Source organism: Piliocolobus tephrosceles, chromosome 12 (genome assembly GCF_002776525.5).
Source record: "Piliocolobus tephrosceles isolate RC106 chromosome 12, ASM277652v3, whole genome shotgun sequence".
In the NCBI taxonomy this organism is placed as follows: domain Eukaryota; kingdom Metazoa; phylum Chordata; class Mammalia; order Primates; family Cercopithecidae; genus Piliocolobus; species Piliocolobus tephrosceles.
In genome coordinates this window covers 79,183,084-79,201,748 of record NC_045445.1, presented here as the reverse complement: position 1 = coordinate 79,201,748, position 18,665 = coordinate 79,183,084, and the positions used below count along the sequence as shown (strand labels likewise).

Genomic DNA, 18,665 nt, shown 5'->3' with positions numbered 1-18,665 from the left:
ACTGGTGATCCGCCCGTCTCGGCCTCCCAAAGTGCTGGGATTACAGGCTTGAGCCACCGCGCCCGGCCTCACAGTGCATTTTTTATCATGTTTGCTATATGAGCCATACCCTTTTCTCCCAGTATTGTTCTCTCTCTTCTTTTTCTTCCTACTGCTCAGTTAGAGGAACAATTGGGGTTTGGGATGTTGTGTAGGCCCAACTCCTGCCAGAGTCACAGGCCCACTCCTACACATCCTACAGAGGCCTCCCTTCCCTCTTTCCTCTTCCTTTCTCCATTTTCTGGGTGAAGGGTGACTTTTGATGGAGCACTGAAGAGTGTGGAAGCCATCATCTCTGGATTTTTTGCATTAAGATAGCTGCTATGACACCCTTTTTGTCACTTCCACACCTCTTTCCACAGCCCTAGCAACCCAGCTCAGGAGATAGTATTGTAGACATTCTTACTCAATAATATTCAACAAATGTTCTCGTTACTTGTGTTCCTTTCTTTTCAAATCCTGACTATCATTGTCCCCCATCTCCTGGGCCAACTGAACTTCCAGAGATTTCATATTGGTTTTTGGTAGCTTCAGTGTTTCTGGTTCATTCTGTTTTGAGCCCCCGACATCTATTTTCTTGCCAAAACTGCTGCACAATTGGTTGTAGAGGGGTCAGAGAAGGGAGAAGACAGACATTTAAGTCCTAACTAGAGTCAAAAGTGCCTTTACAGGAAGACTGCTCCAGCCCAGGAGGTTGAGGCTACAGTGAGCCATGATCATACCACTGCACTTATCTCAAAAACAAAAAGAAAGAAAAAGAAAAAAAATAAGCCAGGCCCAGTGGCTCAAGCCTGTAATCCCAGCATTTTGGGAGGCTGAGGCAGGAGGATCACTTGAGTCCAGGAGTTTGAGGCCAGCCTGGGCAACAAAGGGATACCCTGTCTCTACAAAAATTTTTTTTAAAAACTAGCCTGGCATAGTGGCACATGCCTGTAGTCCCAGGTATTTGGAAGGCTGAGATACTAGGATCACTTGAACCCAGGTGGTTGAGGTTGCAATGAGCCATGATCACACCACTGCACTCCAGCCTGGGTGACAAGTGAGACCCTGTCCAAAAAAAAAAAAAATGTGCCTTCAGGGAGGGTGGAGCTGGAGGAGCAAAGCTCCCAGTTTAGTTGCTCTTCTGCTTTTACACAGCTGAAGGGGAAAAGAAAGGGAAATGTTGCCAAACAAGCAGTGCCCACACCATCTTTTTCCTCAACGTAACCCATGGATCTGCTCACCCACCCGCTTATCCAGACTGGAAGGATATATACATGCACTCATGTGTCCAGACCTATGTGTATGTGTGTACAGCAGGGTGTGTGATGTCTGTCCAAGCCAATTAGCACAGTTACTTAGAACATGGTGCCTATGAGACTGAGGTCACAGGTTCAGTCACTTATTCAGGTAACTGAGCTTCACACAAAGAAAAGAGCTATTCCTTTGTTCATGGTCCGTGTCCCTTGTGTGGAGCTGTCACTAATGCTAGGGGAGACCAGGTAGAAGAATAGAGATGACTTATTGTAAGCCTTCCCTGCTACTGGGAAAAAAATGTGAAGCACACAGCCTAATGATGGCTGCTCTGCTGCATTCCACGGTGGAGTTTCGCTGACATTTACCTCCTTACATCTGCCTGATATGCCCTCTAATAAGTATAATAATAGTGGTGGTAGTAATAGTAATAATAATTGCCAACATTTATTTTACATTTAGCAATTAAGTCTGTGCAAGGCACTATACTAAGCACTTTACATGTACCAACTCATTTTAATTCTCAACAACCTTATGAGGTAGGTACCATTATTTCCTCTATTTCACAGAGAAAGAGAAGCACACAAATTAAGTAACTTGCTCAAACTCATAGCAGATAATGGCTGAGCCAGGATTTGGACCCAGACAGTCTGAGTTTAGAACTCCTGCTTTTAGACCTCACCTAAGACATAGTGAAGATGTAGGGGGCAACTACCAAGGGAGTTGCAGTTTTTCATTCCTGTACATTCTGGCATCCTTATGACTCAAGGATAAAAAGAGATGACCAAGAAGGGGTTAATAAATCAAAAGATTGATAGTCTCATGATACATGGCATACTCCTCTAACTACCCAGTTTACTCTACCCAGATTTGTATGCAAAGGGTCATAATTCTTGAGTCCAAAAAGTCCATAGAAACTGTCTCTTCAAAATGCAAATCAAAACCACAATGAGATACCATCTCACACCAGTCAGAATGGCTGTTATTAAAAAGTCAAAAAATAACAGATACTGGTAAGGTTGTGTAGAAAAAGGAACACTTATACACTGTTGGTAGAAATGTGAATTAGTTCAGCTGGAAACAGTTTGGAGTTTGCTGTTGTTGTTGTTGTTGTTTTGAGACAGTGTCTCACTGTCGCCCAGGCTGGAGTGCAGTGGCGCGATCTCAGCTCATTGCAGCCTTGACCTCCCAGACTCAAGGGATCTTCCCACCTCGGCCTCCCAAGTAGCTGGGACTACAGGTGCACACGACCATACTCAGCTAATTTTTGTATTTTTTGTAGAGATGGGGTTTCTTCATGTTGCCCAGGCTGATCTCAAACTCTTGGACTCAAGCCATCCACCCTCCTTGGCCTCCCAAAGTGCTGGGATTACAGGTGTGTGCCACTGCACCCAGCCTCAGTTTGAATATTTCTCAAAGAATTTAAAGCAGAACTACCGTTTGACCCAGAAATCCCATTACTGGGTACATAGCCAAAGGAAAACAAATCATTCTACCAAAAATGACACATGCCTATGTATGTTCTTTGCAGCACTATTTACAGTAGCAAAGACATGGAATCAACCTAGGTGCTCATCAGTGGTGCATCAGATAAACCAATTGTGGTAGATATACAACATGAAATATTATGCAGTCATAAAAGGAATGAAATTATGTCCTTTGCAACAACATGGATGCAGCCAGAGACCATTATCTTAAGCGAATTAACAAACAGAAAACCAAATACTGCATGTTCTCACTTATAAGTGAGAGCAAAACATTGAGTATACATGGACATAAAGATGGGAACAATAGACACTGGAGACTACTAGGTGGGGAAGGTTGGGAAGGGGATGAGAGTTGAAAAACTACCTATCAGGTACCATGCTCACTACGTGGGTGACATGATCATTCATACACCAAACCTCAGCAACATGCAATTTACCCATGTAACAAACCTGCACATGTACACCTGAACCTAAAATAAAAGTGGAAAAAGAAACTGTCTCTTCTTAGTTGTTTAGCCCTGAACAAGTCACATAACTTTCTGGGCTTCAGTATTCTTATCTACAAAATAAGACAAACAGTATCTACTTTAATAAGACTATGAAGGGTCAAATGAAAGTGTGAGTATGTGAAAGATCTTTGTAAATTACGAGTTGGTTATTATTATCATTATCCTTTTCCAGCCTCTAAAAACAGAGTCCCTATACATTTCTCTAAATGTTTCTCTAAGTATTTCCTCCCCATCTCCCACCTTCCCACTCCATATTTTCCATCTCCCCACTGTATTCTTCTGCAATTTGACCCCTGTGTCCTGTAGCTAAATACTAGCGTTTTCTTTGTTCCTCAGTTCTCTGAGAGCTCAGGGAGAGGAGGGGCCAGATCCTAGGTCATATACGTTCAAGGAAGCAAGGCATGTTGAAATATTTACAGCACTTGGCAGGAGCTCACAAACCTCCCTACAAGTCAAGGACTGAGTTTTTTTAGTAGGAGTTGCTAGGGGTTGGGGGCAGATGGTGGGGTGGAGTTAGGGTGTCACTTCCTCCCGAGGATCTCTCACAGAGCCTCTGTTCTCCTGCAGGTAATGAAGAATAAGGAAAGGGATATTTAGGGTCAGAAGGTCTGGGTCAGGGGACATCAAGCATAGAAGGAGCTTTGCTCCTTTGTATTCAGCTTTGGAGTGGGCCAGTTTCCTTGCGTTCTAAACAGGATAGCCCCAGAGAACAGAGGCCACAGGATTGTGGCCTTCACAAAGAAGGACTGCAAAAGCAGTTTTGATTAAGCATTTCAATGGCCACTAAGGGAGTTTTCATTAAGACAAGCTAGTAGGCAAATCAGAACAAAAATGTTTTGCTTTTTTGTTGCAAACAACAAAACAAAATTCCTAAACCTGTCTTTAAGACTAAGATTTCAAATGTACTAGGACTCACCATATTGATTTTCAGTAATTTAAATGCCTTCTGATCTGAAAGGCATTTTAGAGATCACATAATCTTACTCCCTCTGGTTCCCATCTTAAAGGTGGAAAACAGACCTGGAAATAGGTGACTTTAATCAGCACTGTGGGTAGACGCTTGTAGTAGAGGTTGGTTTGTCAGAGGATTGGGGAATAAGGGGTAGGCTGCTGTCACATTAGGTGTTCCCCAACTCAATCACTGGCATTCTTCTTCCCTTTCTCTCTCCCTGAACTTTTCAAAGTCAATCCCCAGACACTACTTTGTGGAAAGAGATGGAGACAAAATTCAAAAGGTATGATGGTGAAAAGTCTCTTTCCCAGTCCTATCTCCCAGCCACCCTGTTTCCCTCCCTAAAGGCCACCAGTGTTATCTGGTGTGTCCCTTCAGAGATACTCTGTATATGTACAAGCAATTGTGTGTGTGCACACATGTGTGTGTATACTCTACCCTTAACACTTTCAACTTTTACTATAAAGAGCACACAGGCCAGGCGTGGTAGCTCACACCTGTAATCCCAGCACTTTGAGAGGCCAAGGTGGGTGGATCACTTGAGGTCAGGAGGTTCAAGACCAGCCTAGCCAAAATGGTGAAATCCTGTCTCTACTAAAAAATATAAAAATTAGCCGGGCACGGTGGTGTGCACCTGTAATCCCAGCTACTTGGGAGGCTGAGGCAGGAGAATTGCTTGAACCCAGGAAGCGGAGGTTGCAATGAGCTGAGATTGTGCCACTGCACTCCAGCCTTGGCAACACAGCGAGACTCTGTCTCAAAAAAAAAAAAAACAAAAAAAGTACCCGTGCAGATTTCTTACGTGGGTAAATTATGTGACGCTGAGGCTTGGGGTCTTAATGATCCTATCATCCAAGCCATAAGCATAGTACCCAACAAGTGGTCCTTCAGCCCATGCACCCCTCCCTCCCCTGTCTAGTGATCCCCAATGTCAATTGTTCCCGTCTTTACGATCATGTGTATTCAATGTTTAGCTCACACTTATAAGAACATGTGGTGTGCCCTACTTTTAAAGTACAAATGGTAGGCTACCATCCACCTTATCCTCCACCTTACTTTTCATACTTCAAACTATATTTTGGTACATTAAGTTCATAAAGTTTTCACTTTTTTAATGATTGTACCATATTCCATTTTATGGCCATATCACAATTTATTTAATCAACACCTTACATTCAGGCTGTTACTAACCTTTGACTATGGGGCTTTAGTGTCAAACAGTGCTAGATTCTGCTTACTTTCCGAATGACTTGCCTTGACAAAGTTTTTAAACTTCTTGGAGTCTGAGCTTTCTCATACATAAAATAAGTATAATAATACCATCTGTCATTGCTGGTGTGGAGATTAAATGAGATGAGGCATGTAAAACATCTAGCATACAGCCTGGCATGTACTAGGTGTTCACTAAGTGTTTGTGCTCTCCCTGCTCACAAGCCCTCCCTATACCTTCCACCTCCAATTCAATTAATATTGGTTCAATTCAAGTCAGAAGGTCTTTGTTCTATGTTAGGCTGGACCTTGGATGCACCAGAGAAGGAAAAGGGTCCCTCAAGAAGTGTATGATTCCTTTGAGAAGACATAACACACCAAACAACTATAGTTGTGCTAAGTAGTTAAAAAAAAAAAGTGTGTATATTACATTGAATGCAATTTTCATGTGGTGATCTAGAAAAAGAGAAATGATTATGAGGGCATGAGGAATCAAGGCCCTGGTAGAGTTGGAATTTGAAATAGGATTTAGCTAAGTGGAGAATTGGGCAGTGGCAGAGTCGGGGCTGAGAACTGGACAGTTCGGCTGTTGCTTGGATTCTGGGTCTTTGCCCTCTGGCAGCCTAGTGAGTCACTGTTCCCCATTAGGCCTTACCCAGCAGGTGGGGTGGAGTGGCATGAGGAGAGGAAAATACTGAGGACATTTGGGGAGAAGGACACGGGGAGGGGGAATGTTTGGGCACTGGGCCACAGAATGAGGTGCCTACAGATGGTTTGTGGCACAACCCACTCAGCCCACACCACCTGCTCCTCCATGTCAGCCACCCAAGTGCATTTCTAAGAGGTCCAAGGAAAAGAAGAGCATAAGTAGCAGCAGCTCTCAACCCCTCACTCTGTGTCCCAAACAGGTCCCCAGACCCGTAAGCCCTAGGAGAGGGAAGAATATTCAATGATAATAATCCCCTCTGTGTGTAGCACATTGTAGTTTACATCTTAGTTTACATTGATACTTGCAACAGAGGCAGTTATGAAATAAAATACCCAATTGAATTTCATTATGTGCCAGCATCTTTGGTCACATCAAGTGCTATGTTGGGAGTTTCTGAAAAATGAAAAGTCAACGTGGTTTGTATTAGTTAGGGAAAAGTACACTGCAGTGAAGGACTGTATAGAGATTCATATTCCCACTTTATGGTTGCAGAAAGTGGACAGCATTTTCATTGAGGGCAAGTGAGTGTCCTGAAGTAATACATTTAATATTTAACAGATTGAGCCCAGGAGTTTGAGGCTGCAGTGAGCTCTAATGATGCCACTGCACCCTAGCCTGGACAAAAGAGCAAGATCCCATCTCTAATATTGGATCTGGGACTACAACCCAGGCTTCCCAATTCCATGTTCTATTGGGGGAAGAAATGTAGAAGCTACCTGAAAGGTGTAATAAAATTTTTCCTAAACTTAGTAGTAGCTTAAAGTTTAAGTGTATGGGTAAGAAGCAGTGTAGTATGATGAAACAAAGAACTGAGAGTCTAAAAGTTCAGGGGCTCATGAAAGGAAAGATCTGGGCATAAATAATGCCTGCTGACTGGGATCAAGAAAGAGCACTGGACTAAGAGTCAGGAGATCTGGGTTCTTGTTCTGGCTCTGTTACTGGTTATCTTTCTGACCCTGCCAAGTCCCTTCTCCTTTCTCAATTTCAAATTTCTCCACTTACGCATTGGGAAAGGTGAACTTCCCAGAGACTTAGTGACACTTAGAACCAATGGTACCTGTAAACCAAGGAGGCCTTGGGAGCTTCCTGACAAGGGGCTGAGGGTGATGGAGAGTGGTGAGGTTGTGAGTGGAAGAGAACTTCTCTGATGAAAATGGAAAACAGATCCTCTCAAATTTGAGCAAAGGTGAGTTTTGGAAAGGGTATCTATCTCATAGTCTCTATCCTATATCCTTGGAGAATTCTATCCAAGAGAGGGGAAAAAGAAAGTGTGTGTGTGTGTGCGTGCGTGCGTGCAAGTGAGCAAGAATCTCAATGCGAAGCTGATATTTGGTGGGACAGATTGTGATATGCTGAGTCAATATCTCTGGAAATCTCTCTTTAATAATCTCCACTTTAAGATCACTTTTCTAAGATGTTGGTTTTACTTTTAGAAAGGGGTTTGTGTCTTATGGGTAAGATACTATTGAAAGTCCCCCTTTCATGGAGCCCACTTGAGTGAGCCACGCTGTCTGGATTAATCCTGGCTCCACCATTCATTAGCTGTATGTTGTGGTGAGGCACTTAAACTCTCTGTGCCTCTATTTCCTCATCTGTAACAGGAAGATAGCAAGAGTACTTACCATGTAGAGTTGTTAAATGAGTTGATATCTATATCTATATATGTATCTCTAGCTAGCGAGCTTAGAACAGTGCCTGGCATACGCAAATTACTATGTAAATGTTTCCTATTCTTATTATCTACTGAGTAGACTATACCTCATGCATCTATACAGCTGGGTTTCAGAGAGCAAGTATGACCCCCAAGTGAGCCCAAAGGAGCTCAGTATTACACAGTCAGAAATTTAGGGGGTTGGGGGTTTCTTATCAAGGTACCTTCTGGACTGTTCTGATGTTGGCCACACCTAGGACCAGATTAAGATCTTTAGAGGTTCTAAATACTGTTTTACTGACAGCCAAATTCTGAAATAATTAAATCTATGTTTTTCTCATTTGATGGTGGTCCTGCTTCGCTGGTGCCCTAAGCTCATGCTCATCCATCTATTGGATAATCCTGTACTGGCCATGCCAGCCTGTATGCTCCTCCCTATGCTCTGGAGGGAACCAATGACTAAGAGGGGTCTACACATTCACAAAGAACAGTTTTGAACCCAAGCAGCTCCATCCACAGCGGGGTGCCCTGCGTCCCAGCTTCTGAGAGCTTAACCTGCCAAGCCTCGTGACCTTCTTGCCGGTTGGGACCTCCCATCCTGTTACTTGGAAGGATGGTTTATCTTCTGGGGCCAGGGGAAGAGAAGGACAAATGCCTGGAAGTCCAAATAAGGCCCCCTGCAGGAAGCTCTAAATATTAGCAAGTTAAAGTTCTAGTGACAAGTTCAGATGACTGAACATGGTCATGATACGGAAGAGGAATGTGTGAGGCTCTTTTGCCTCCACATAACGAGGAGATCAAGCTCCTCCTCTGAACCCTAACTTGTTCAAGGATTTCAGATCAGTGTTCCTGGAAAACTTGGAGTCACTATCAGTATCTTCATTACCCTACACATCTTGGCCAGGTTCTAACCATCCAAATGGTGAACAGCACAGTTTTATGTTCCAAGAGCTAGTGTTTTTTGCCTTAACCTAGATATTTTGCTTATGGAAAAACTAGTCAAAAGCAAGGTTTCCTTAGATCCACTGACCAAACAGCTGCAGGGACCTGGTGGCCTGGATAAGGGAGGTCAGCAGGACTCCAGACAGGTTTATTTGCTGCCTTGCCCAGGGATGTCACCACTTACATTCAGGCCTGACTTCCTCACAGAATATCTCAAACATGGAAAGCTCAGGTGAAACCGGTCAGACCAGATGTTGAGAGCCTGCAGCTTTTAGGAAGAGAAGATAGATAGATCCACAGGCAGCCAGAAGAGAGAATAGGGAGGTAAAAAACCTATTGTTCCAGCTCCTAATCACAGGACCCCCACCCCCATCACACACCTATGGGCTCCAGCATATCACTTGCTTAAGAAGGCAATGGCTCATCTGTGTCCCATGAGTAGATCTGGTTATCTTCAGGTGAGACCACCCAACCTAAAGGCTACTTTCCAGGCCATGGCTCAACAGAGACTAACATTTGCCTTGAGGCTGTCTTTTTAAAAATGGAATCTGTTTTTAGCACTAACGGAAAAGGTGGCCTTGGAGTGGGAAGTCATAAAGAAGACCCCAACGTTCAACTCTCCTTTGCCTCACTTTTCCACATGCTTTGTGGTATAGGGTAAGGCACAGGATCTTATAACAGACAGATCAGTGTTAGAGTCCTGGATTTGCCATTTACCTGATCTGCAATCTTGACCAAGTCTGAGCCTCAGATAGGGATATCTGTAAAAAAGGGACAATGGGAGCATCATAATCCCTACCTCACAGTCTTATGATGAGGTTCAAATGAAAAGATGGATGTGAAAGCCCTTTGAAAACAGCTTTGAATTATCATCATGATTACCACATATATAAGTTTATCTGTAGACTTGCACATGTGCTTATGCATGTATAGCCAGATTGATATACCACCCATGACACACACATGTATAAGCAACCACTTATATGTACAAAACTACACATACATCTGATCTTAAGCCTGAACTCATGACACAGACAATTAAAAGTGCATACACATACACATTTATCCACGTGGATATCCTTTCTCCTTCTCTCACACACATATACCCACACAGGCAAATGTATATGTATCTCTGTAAGTGTGTGTGTGCATATGTGCATATATCTACAGCCTCATAGCTATACACGTGAGTGTACCATACCCTTCAGCTTCTCCCTAGACAATCCAGTTTTCTGGGGGTCTGACAAAGGCCCTGTTTGTAAATTCCTCCACTTGATACTGATAACGTCCCTTTTGCCCTTGCTGATGCTTCTTCTCTGCCTCCACTTTGTTTGCAGAGTAGCACAGCTGCTGTAAAAATTCAAGCTGCAGTATGTGACATACACATGTCTGGAGAACATGGATCCTTGTCCGGTTGCTCTTTGAATAGCACTACGATTCTAGCCTGCACAGCATATTTATAGCCATGTTTGCAAAGAGCTGACAGCATTTTCAGACTTTTTTCAAAACGTTGTTAATCCAGCCACAAAAATAGTCACTGGCCCACATGCCCCAAAGCTAAAAGAAATTGGGCAGCATGCCTAATGAAAATTAGTCACAGAGCCTAAATGAAGTTGAAGTTGAATCAAGCTCTCTCTCTCTCTTTCTCTGGCTTGCTCTTTTTCCTTCCTTCCTTCCTTCCTTCCTTCCTTCCTTCCTTCCTTCCTTCCTTCCTTCCTTCCTCCCTCCCTCCCTCCCTCCCTCTCTTCCTTCCTTCCTTCCTTTTTTTTTGAGACAGGGCCTCACCCTGTCCCCCAGGCTGGAGTGCAGTGGTGTGATCATGGTTTACTGCAGCCTTGATCACCTGGGCTCAGGTGATCCTTCCACCTCAGCCTCCTTGTGTAGCTGGGACTACAGACATACACCACCATGCCTGGCTAATTTTCTTTTTTTTTTTTTTTTGTAGAGATGAGGTCTCACTGATCTCAAACTCTTAGGTTCAAGTGATCCTCCTGCCTCAGCCTCCCAAAGTGTTGGGATTACAGGTGTCACCCACCACATCTAGCCTCACTCTTGCACTCTCTCTCTCTTTTCCCTTCCTGCCCTCTCTTTGCCACTGCTTTTTATTCTAAGGATCTCTAAGCCTAGGGTGTGTGTAGTAGGGGAGTGGGGGGTGGTACCATGAAGTATATTTGCTTCAAAGAGGTCCTGGGGTCATTAGAGCCTAATGTTTTGGAGAGACAGGGAGGAGGAAGAGGGAAAGAAGAGGGAAAAGTAAGGGTATTGAGGATTATAAACAAGAGGAACATAGTTGGGGAATTAAATGAGGTGAGACAAAAAGGAGAAAAGTTACACCCACTTTGAGGCCAACTAGAATTTTGGTGGCTGGATAACTTCTCAAACCAAATGGCAGAGTCCTTCAGCCTCCCCTCAATCACTAGAATGTGGGCTAGAAAATTGTTTTGCTTATTTGCAAGGTTGGAACAAAAAAGAATTATTAGTGATAGAGCTGAAAAGTTAAGCATGGTTAGAGAGCAAGATGGTTTCTCAGGAAGAGAGAGGCCTGGGCTTCATGTAATGGGCTCATCTTAGATGGCCCAGCCATGACCAGGGTAAGGAGGGTTTTAGAGAGGGAGTAGGATTATCATATCATTTATTGTCCAAATTGGGACACTTTTGAGGGTAAAAGAGAACACTATTAATATTTTTGTTGGAACCACAGACATAAACTAGAATTGTCCCAGGAAAACCAAGATGTGTGTTCATTGTAAGTTTAGAACAAATTCCTCCAGCTTGCCAGGAAAGGGCAAACTATAAGGGCTCCTCACAAGACGTTTTTTAAAAAGTGCATATGTGTTTTGTTTTGTTTTGTTTGTGTGTATATGTGTGTGTGTGTTGGTTTGGGCAGTAGAGAGTAGGACAGGGAGATTATTCAGCTTTTTCAGCCTTGGGACTGGAGATTGTTTACTCTGAATATAAATTTCTTTCTTTTTTTTTTTTTTTGCTGCTGTACATAAATATGTAATGGAGCTCTTAGCCAAGTGTGTTTATTTCCTGGTCAACTTCAGAAGAGAAGAGAGAGAGAGAGTCAATTGTGGTGTGTGGTTTTGTGTATTGTGTGTATGTGTTTGTGTCAAAGCTGTGAAAGTATGTATGTATATGAATGGGATTATAAGTATAACCAGTTGTGTGTAACTATGGGCGTGCATGTAGATGTGGATGTGTGTGGACGTGAACATGGATGTGGTAAGAATAAATGAGGGTGTGTGTGTGTGTGTGTGTTTGTGTGTGTGTGCGTGCCTGAGGGTAGAGTCAGGTCTGACCCCTGCTTCACTGAGTTGTGAACTCCTTAACTTTCAAAGAGCAATCACATAGACGACCACTTCATTTTACATGTGAGGTAAAAGGCATGTGTAATGAGACCTACACACTTTGTTTTTTTTTTTTGAGACGGAGTCTGTCTCTGTTGCCCAAGCTGGAGTGCAGTGACACGATCTCAGCTTACTGCAAGCTCCACCTCCTGGGTTTTTTTTTTTTTTGAGACGGAGTCTGTCTCTGTCGCCCAGGCTAGAGTGCAGTGGCATGGTCTTGGCTCACTGCATGCTCCGCCTCCCCAGTTCATGCCATTCTCCTGCCTCAGCCTCCCGAGTAGTTGGGATTACAGGTGTTCGCCACCACGCCTGGCTAATTTTTATATTTTTAGTAGAGACGGGGTTTCACCATGTTGGCCAGGCTGGTCTCGAACTCCTGACCTCAGGTAATCCACCTGCCTTGGTCTTCCAAAGTGCTGGGATTACAGGCATGAGCCACTGCACCAGGCAGAGAGCTACACACTTTTACAATTTGCTTGGTAGTGATTGAGAGTATACTAGCAGCAGTCACAATAATCCTGATTGGGAACCAGCTGCTAATCCATGCATTGGAATAAAAGCCCAGTATTTATTTAAGGTTTCTGCAAACAATGGGTGCTTGTCAAGGTGGAGTGAGGGAGCTGCCTAAGAGTAAGCTTGAGGTGTCTATAGGCCTAGACTTGAGCACAAGGAGATCTGACAAATGGCTGATCCACCAGGCCTGTCTCCCTGAAGGACCATGTCCAGCAGTGGAAACTTTCCAAGGCTTTGAATATGTTCAACTCTCCACCTCACCAACACCACCACCTAGAGATGTGGTTTGCCTTGGAGACAAACCTTGATCTCTATTAGAGATCCACTAGAGGCCTTCACAGGATGCAGGCCAGACATAAGCTGAAAGTGTCCCCAGACTGGGCAATAAGAGACAGGAAAGCCTCCCCTCACCCCCAGTCTCTGACCTTCCTGTACCTGCCCTCATCACTTCAGGTTCTGAGGCAGGGGAAATGGCTAGAGATGCCCCAGGAGTGTCAGGGTTCGCTGTTGAAATGGGAATTTGCAGCTGGGCATGGTGGCTCATGCCTGTAATCCCAGCACTTTGGGAGGCCGAGGCGGGTGGATCACCTGAGGTCCAGAGTTCAAGACCAGCCTGACCAACATGGAGAAACCCCATCTCTACTAAGAATACAAAATTAGCCGGGTGTAGTGGCGCATGCCTGTAATTCCCAGATACTCGGGAGGCTGAGGCAAGAGAATCGCTTGAACCCAGGAGTCAGAGGTTGTGATGAGCCGAGATCACGCCATTGCACTCCAGCCTGGGCAACAAGAACGAAATTCCATCCCCCCAAAAAAGAAAAAATAAATAAATAAAAGAAATGGGAATTTGTGCCCCCAGGAGAAGGGTGGGTGGCAGCCATTAGCCTCATTAGTGTTGGCCGAGGAATTGGTCATGCAAGTTAGAGTAGCCCATTGCTAATGAAGCTGAAATCCAAAACCACTGTTCATTTCTCATCTGAACAAATTCATCTTGCTTGAACCTCTGTTTGGGATGTACCCATTTGTCTGACCAGTCACACAAAAGATGAGACAAAGGAGTGTGGGGTACTGCAGCATAGCTCTGAGAAAATAGTCCAGGTCTCATGCCCTAGTGATATACCAGTTCAGGTTCAGCCAATATTTATTGAGCATTTACTATGTACCTAACATGATGTTAGACTTTTACGTGTATTAATTATTTCATTGAATCCTTACAATAGCCCTGTGAAGTAGGATTAGTCCCATTAAGACACTCCAAGAGAGCCGGGCACGGTGGCTCACTCCCGTAATCCCAGCACTTTGGGAGGCTAAGGCAGGTGGATCATGAGGTCAGGAGTTCAAGACCAGCCTGGTCAATATGGTGAAAGCCCGTCTCTACTAAAAATACAAAAAAATTAGCCAGGCGCGGTGGCCCGTGCCTGTAGTCCCAGCTACTCAGGAGGCTGAAGCAGGAGAATCACTTGAACCGAGGAGGTGGAGATTGCAGTGAGCTGAGATTGTGTTACTGCACTCCAGCATGGGCAATAGAGGGAGACTTCGTCAAAAAAAAAAAAAAAAAAGAAAAAAAGAAAAGACACTCCAAGAGGTGAACTGGCTTGCTCAAAGTAAAACAGTTAGGAGTGGGGAATTGAGAATTCAGTCTTAACTCTGCTTGATAAAAGAAATTACTGAGAGCCTACTGCTTGCTAGACATTATGCTAAAATGTTTCCATGGGTTAGCTCACTTAGGCCTCAAAATAGCTTTGTGAGGGGATATTCCTCCCCCTTTTTTTTTTTTTCACACATTAGAATATTGAGGAACAGAAATGTTAAGTGACTCATTCAAGGTCAAATGCTAGTATTCATAGTAGATTCAGGATTCAAATACAGACCTGCGACTCTCAAGCCTAGAGTCATCTCTTCCCTGCTCCTCTGAATATCTGATTCCATATCTAGAGGATTCCTAAGGCCCCTTCCAGCTTTGACATTCCAGAGGTCAGCAACTCTATGGTAATCCTTCCCCATGAACTCAAACAGCCTTGGGTCCCTTGGCTGTAATCTGCCATTCTCTCCTCCCCACTAGGCTCTCTCCATGTGTGGTGCAGAAGAAGAGTGGGCGAGTGGCTCCCAGTCAGCTCGGGCTGAGTTGGCCTGGGGATCTGATTCAGCTGCCTCACTCCTGGCCCTAGGACCCAGGTGAGGCACTTTCTGTAACAGTATCCAGAAGGTGCTCTGGGTTCTAGGCCTGGGCCCTGTAACTATCTCCTTCCTGAGAAAAACAGGAAATATCTCCTTAAATTGGCAAATGAGAAATTCCTGCAAAATGGGCCCAGAGAAGCCACTCCATTCCTTGTGTGATTGTGCCTGTGTTTGTGTGCATCCTTCTCTGAGTGCATTATACAGCTAGGAGGACTTGCAGACAGAGGCTAACCTTGATTCTGCATTGTCCACGGCCCTCCTGGGTGGGCTGAGATGAATATTTCCTCCCCTGTCCATCCCATCATACCTTTTCCTCTTGGAAGCTGCTGATGGATTTTCTATCCCCTTCTGCATCTTGAGCAGAAGAGGAAGGCAGCTTGGCTTACAGAGTAATACTGACCAGAGTTTGGTACCAGGTGTGTATGTGTGTGCATGTGTGTCTGGGGGCAGGGGCAGGGGCAGGAGGAGGTGGTGGTATTAGGCTGGCTCCAGCAGAACACTGCTCAGGGTCTGGAATAAGCTAAGTTGCTTGTGGAGGTAACATCTGCGGGAAAGGAGTTTCCCTGGGAGACCCCTGAGTAGCACTTAGAAAATTAATATGGGGAAGGGGCTGTGGTTCAGATACAAAAACCACTCCTTCTTCATCTTCCCTCATCCTCATGCTCTCTGTATTCCCTCTCCATACTGCCTCCCTCTTCAATCCTGGCTGTTCTGGCACCAGATCCTGCCCCTGACTCCTCTACCCTTGTTGTTTGTTACAGGGGAAGAAGCACACCACAAGGAATCAGAAAGCTTGGGTTCTAACACTATCTGCAAATTTTACCACTATCTCCCTCCCTGACTTTGGGAAAGGTGCTTTACTGCCCCGAACCTAAGTTCTCTCATTTGTAAAGACCAGCCTGGTTTTTAAAGTTTGACACAGGGTTAAATGGGGAAAATATAAGGAAAAAACATCTAGGAGATTCCTGTTGCTTGTTTTGAAGATCAGATGAGAGAATGACCTTGAAATACTTGGTGAGCCCTAAAGTACTGTTCAAAAAGGAGGAGTTTTTATTGTAAATATTCCCTGCTACCTGACTGCCCTTCCATATACACAATAATGCAAATTTACTCAACCTAGTTAATGTCCTGTCTGCCTCCACTGTTTGCTGTAAGGACGAGGTGATCATTTGCTTCTGTAATGTCTATGTCCATGACAGAGAATCACACAGGATTCTCACAGGGTCCTCTTTCCTCTTCCATGGACAAACATAGCTGGGCTTTTCTGCACAGAAAGGCCTTGTCATCACACCCACAGAAGCAGTGACAACCTCAAATCAATGCAAACCAGTAAGAGAGATCTATTTGGGAAGATGCAACTTGTCTCTGGATATTATTATTAGCCTATTATTTCAGATAAGGAAATTGAAGCGCAGAGAAGTGAAGTAAAGGGCACATAGATAATAAGTGGCAAGTTCTAAGTTGCGTGTGTGTGTGTGTGAGTGCGTGCACATGTGTGCATGCATTGAGGTGGGTAGGAAGTTTTTCTGGAAGCATATGAGAGGCAAGGGATCTGGATTCGCTATTAAGATAACCATCAGTCTCCACGAATCAAATAAAACCAGGCAGCAAGCCTAATAAAAATTAGGCAATGGATCAAAAAGATACTGACTGTGCACTACCTTTCTGCCTCCTTCTCTATTCGACTTGTGTTCCTGCAAGAAGACTTATTTCATTTCACTATATATAGCACATTTTGCTAGATGCTATGATAGGAGTGGGTAAAGGGGAGATAGAGAACGATGTCTCATGTCTGTATGTCTTATGTTATACTCAATTGTTAGCTCTTACTGTTAGAGCTAACAATTGAGTATCATGCTTTATAAGGAGAGATATAGTGGTTCTAGCACCTAACACAATACACTGTACATCATCAGTGCTTGATAAACTTGTATTGAAATGAAATGAGGGCCAGGAGTGGGAGAACATGGTCATGTTTCGGGAAAGGCATTGTGGGCAAGAGGGGCCAAGTGGTTCATGCCTCTCACTCCAGGCATGCTGGGCAAAGCCAGGATCCACTGCTGACTTCTCAGACCTTATTTGCAAGGCTGCTTTAAAGGTGTTTTGTGTTTGGGTTTGTTTTCCGACATCATTGTTCTTAGCAACCAAGGTCAGATTTTTAGCTTTTCCTTTGACTGCTAACCATGCCCCTCTGCCTAAGAAATCCCACAGGAAACCTCCAAGCTTCAGTTTGCTCCTAGACACCTGGCAAATGACTCTCCCACTTCCTTGCCCTGTCTATAGACTCTGATTTTAGTTGTGGGGGCCAAGATTTTTTTGCCCCCTCCTCTTCCCCTGGGACCAATCAGGTTTCTGAACTCCAAGGTAGAGCCACACTCTCACCGAGCCTCTGTCCAATTCTAGAATTCCCAAAGCAAGGTCTGCCTCATCTGTGCTCCAGGTGCAACTGGGCAGGATAAATTTCTCACACATTGGTCCTGTCCTTCCCTGGGAAGCCTGGCCTTCCAACTACCGCTTAGCTAAGTCAATTCTCTGCTTTAAGGCTGGGCACGGTTGCTCACATGTGTAATCCTAGGACTTTGGGAGGCTGAGGGTTGAGCCCAGGAGTTTGAGAACAGCCTGGGCAACATGGCGAAACCCCATCTCTGCAAAAAAATACAAAAATTAGCCAGGTATGGTAGCACATGCCTGTAGTTCCACCTACTTAGGAGGCTGAGGTGGAAAGATCTCTTGAGCTGGGAAATCGAGGCTGCAGTGAGCCATGATCGTACCACTGCACTCTAGCCTGGGTGACAGAGTAAGACCCTGTTTCAAAATAAACAAACAAATAAACAAAACAAAAAAACAACCAAATAAACAAACCAAAATTCTCTGCTTTATTCCCCTTCATGAGAAAAGCTGGCAAGGTGAACAGACTTCTCTCTTGCTAGCCCACTGCCGTCTTTGGTTAGGTCAGGCAGATAGAATCTTGAGTTCCAGTAGATTCTGCCACATAATTATCCAGGATTCAATAATTTAAGCTTACCTACCTCTTATGCAAAGACCAGGGTACTGATGAGGTAAACTTGCAGCAGAAGAAAATTAAGAAAAAGAAAGAACTTCTCAACTTAGGATTCTAAAGCACTGTGACAGATACAGTGCTCCTTAAGCCTTTGGGTTCAACCTTCTGCCTCCGGCCATGCCAGAGAGATGAAGGTCTCTATTTTCTTACTGTAGGAAGTTCAAATTTTGGCCTAAGGCCTGGGTGAAGATGAGGATGACAGAATGACGGAGTTACCTGTTTGCAACAGAGAATGCATTCCTCCCCACCCTGTCCTGCCCCAACATGTAATTGAATATCTTTCCTTTTGCCACCCCTCAACAGGCTTTTGCCCTTCTCTTCCTAAATAAGGTTATTAAGTTATTGACTTATTCAAATAAAAGATTGTCCAATATTAAAGAGACATTAAGTATGTTCTTTGGGTCTGAACACGTGGTCAATTTCAATCTTTGTGAGTTTTCACAGAGGCCCACTAACTCCCTGTGTGAAAAAAGTACCCAGACATAAGTCATATGAAGGGAGTCGCATGATAAAAAGCTTTTTGGAGGCCTGGTGTAGTGGCTCATGCCTGTAATCCCAACACTTTGGGAAGCTGAGGTGGGAGGATCACTTGAGACCAGGAGTTCAAGAGCAGCCTGGGCAACATAGCGGGACCCTGTCTCTATAAAAAAATTTTAAAAGTAGCCAGGCATGGTGGCTCACACACTGTAGTCCTAGCTACGCAGGAGGCTGGGGCGGGAGCATTACTTGAGCCCAGGAATTCAAGGCTGTAGTGACCTATGAAGGCACCATTGCACTCCAGCCTGGGCAGCAGAGTGAGAACCTGTTTCTGTGTATTAAAAAAAAAAAAAAA

The 18,665-nt window shown here is 44.3% G+C and overlaps 1 protein-coding gene across 1 annotated transcript in view; it reads left to right on the top strand.

The window, feature by feature from the left end:
- The window catches only part of SLC16A2 (solute carrier family 16 member 2), a 101,080-nt gene that overhangs the window by 7,435 nt on the left and 74,980 nt on the right, over positions 1 to 18,665 (top strand). The gene's annotated exons all lie outside the window — the stretch shown is intronic.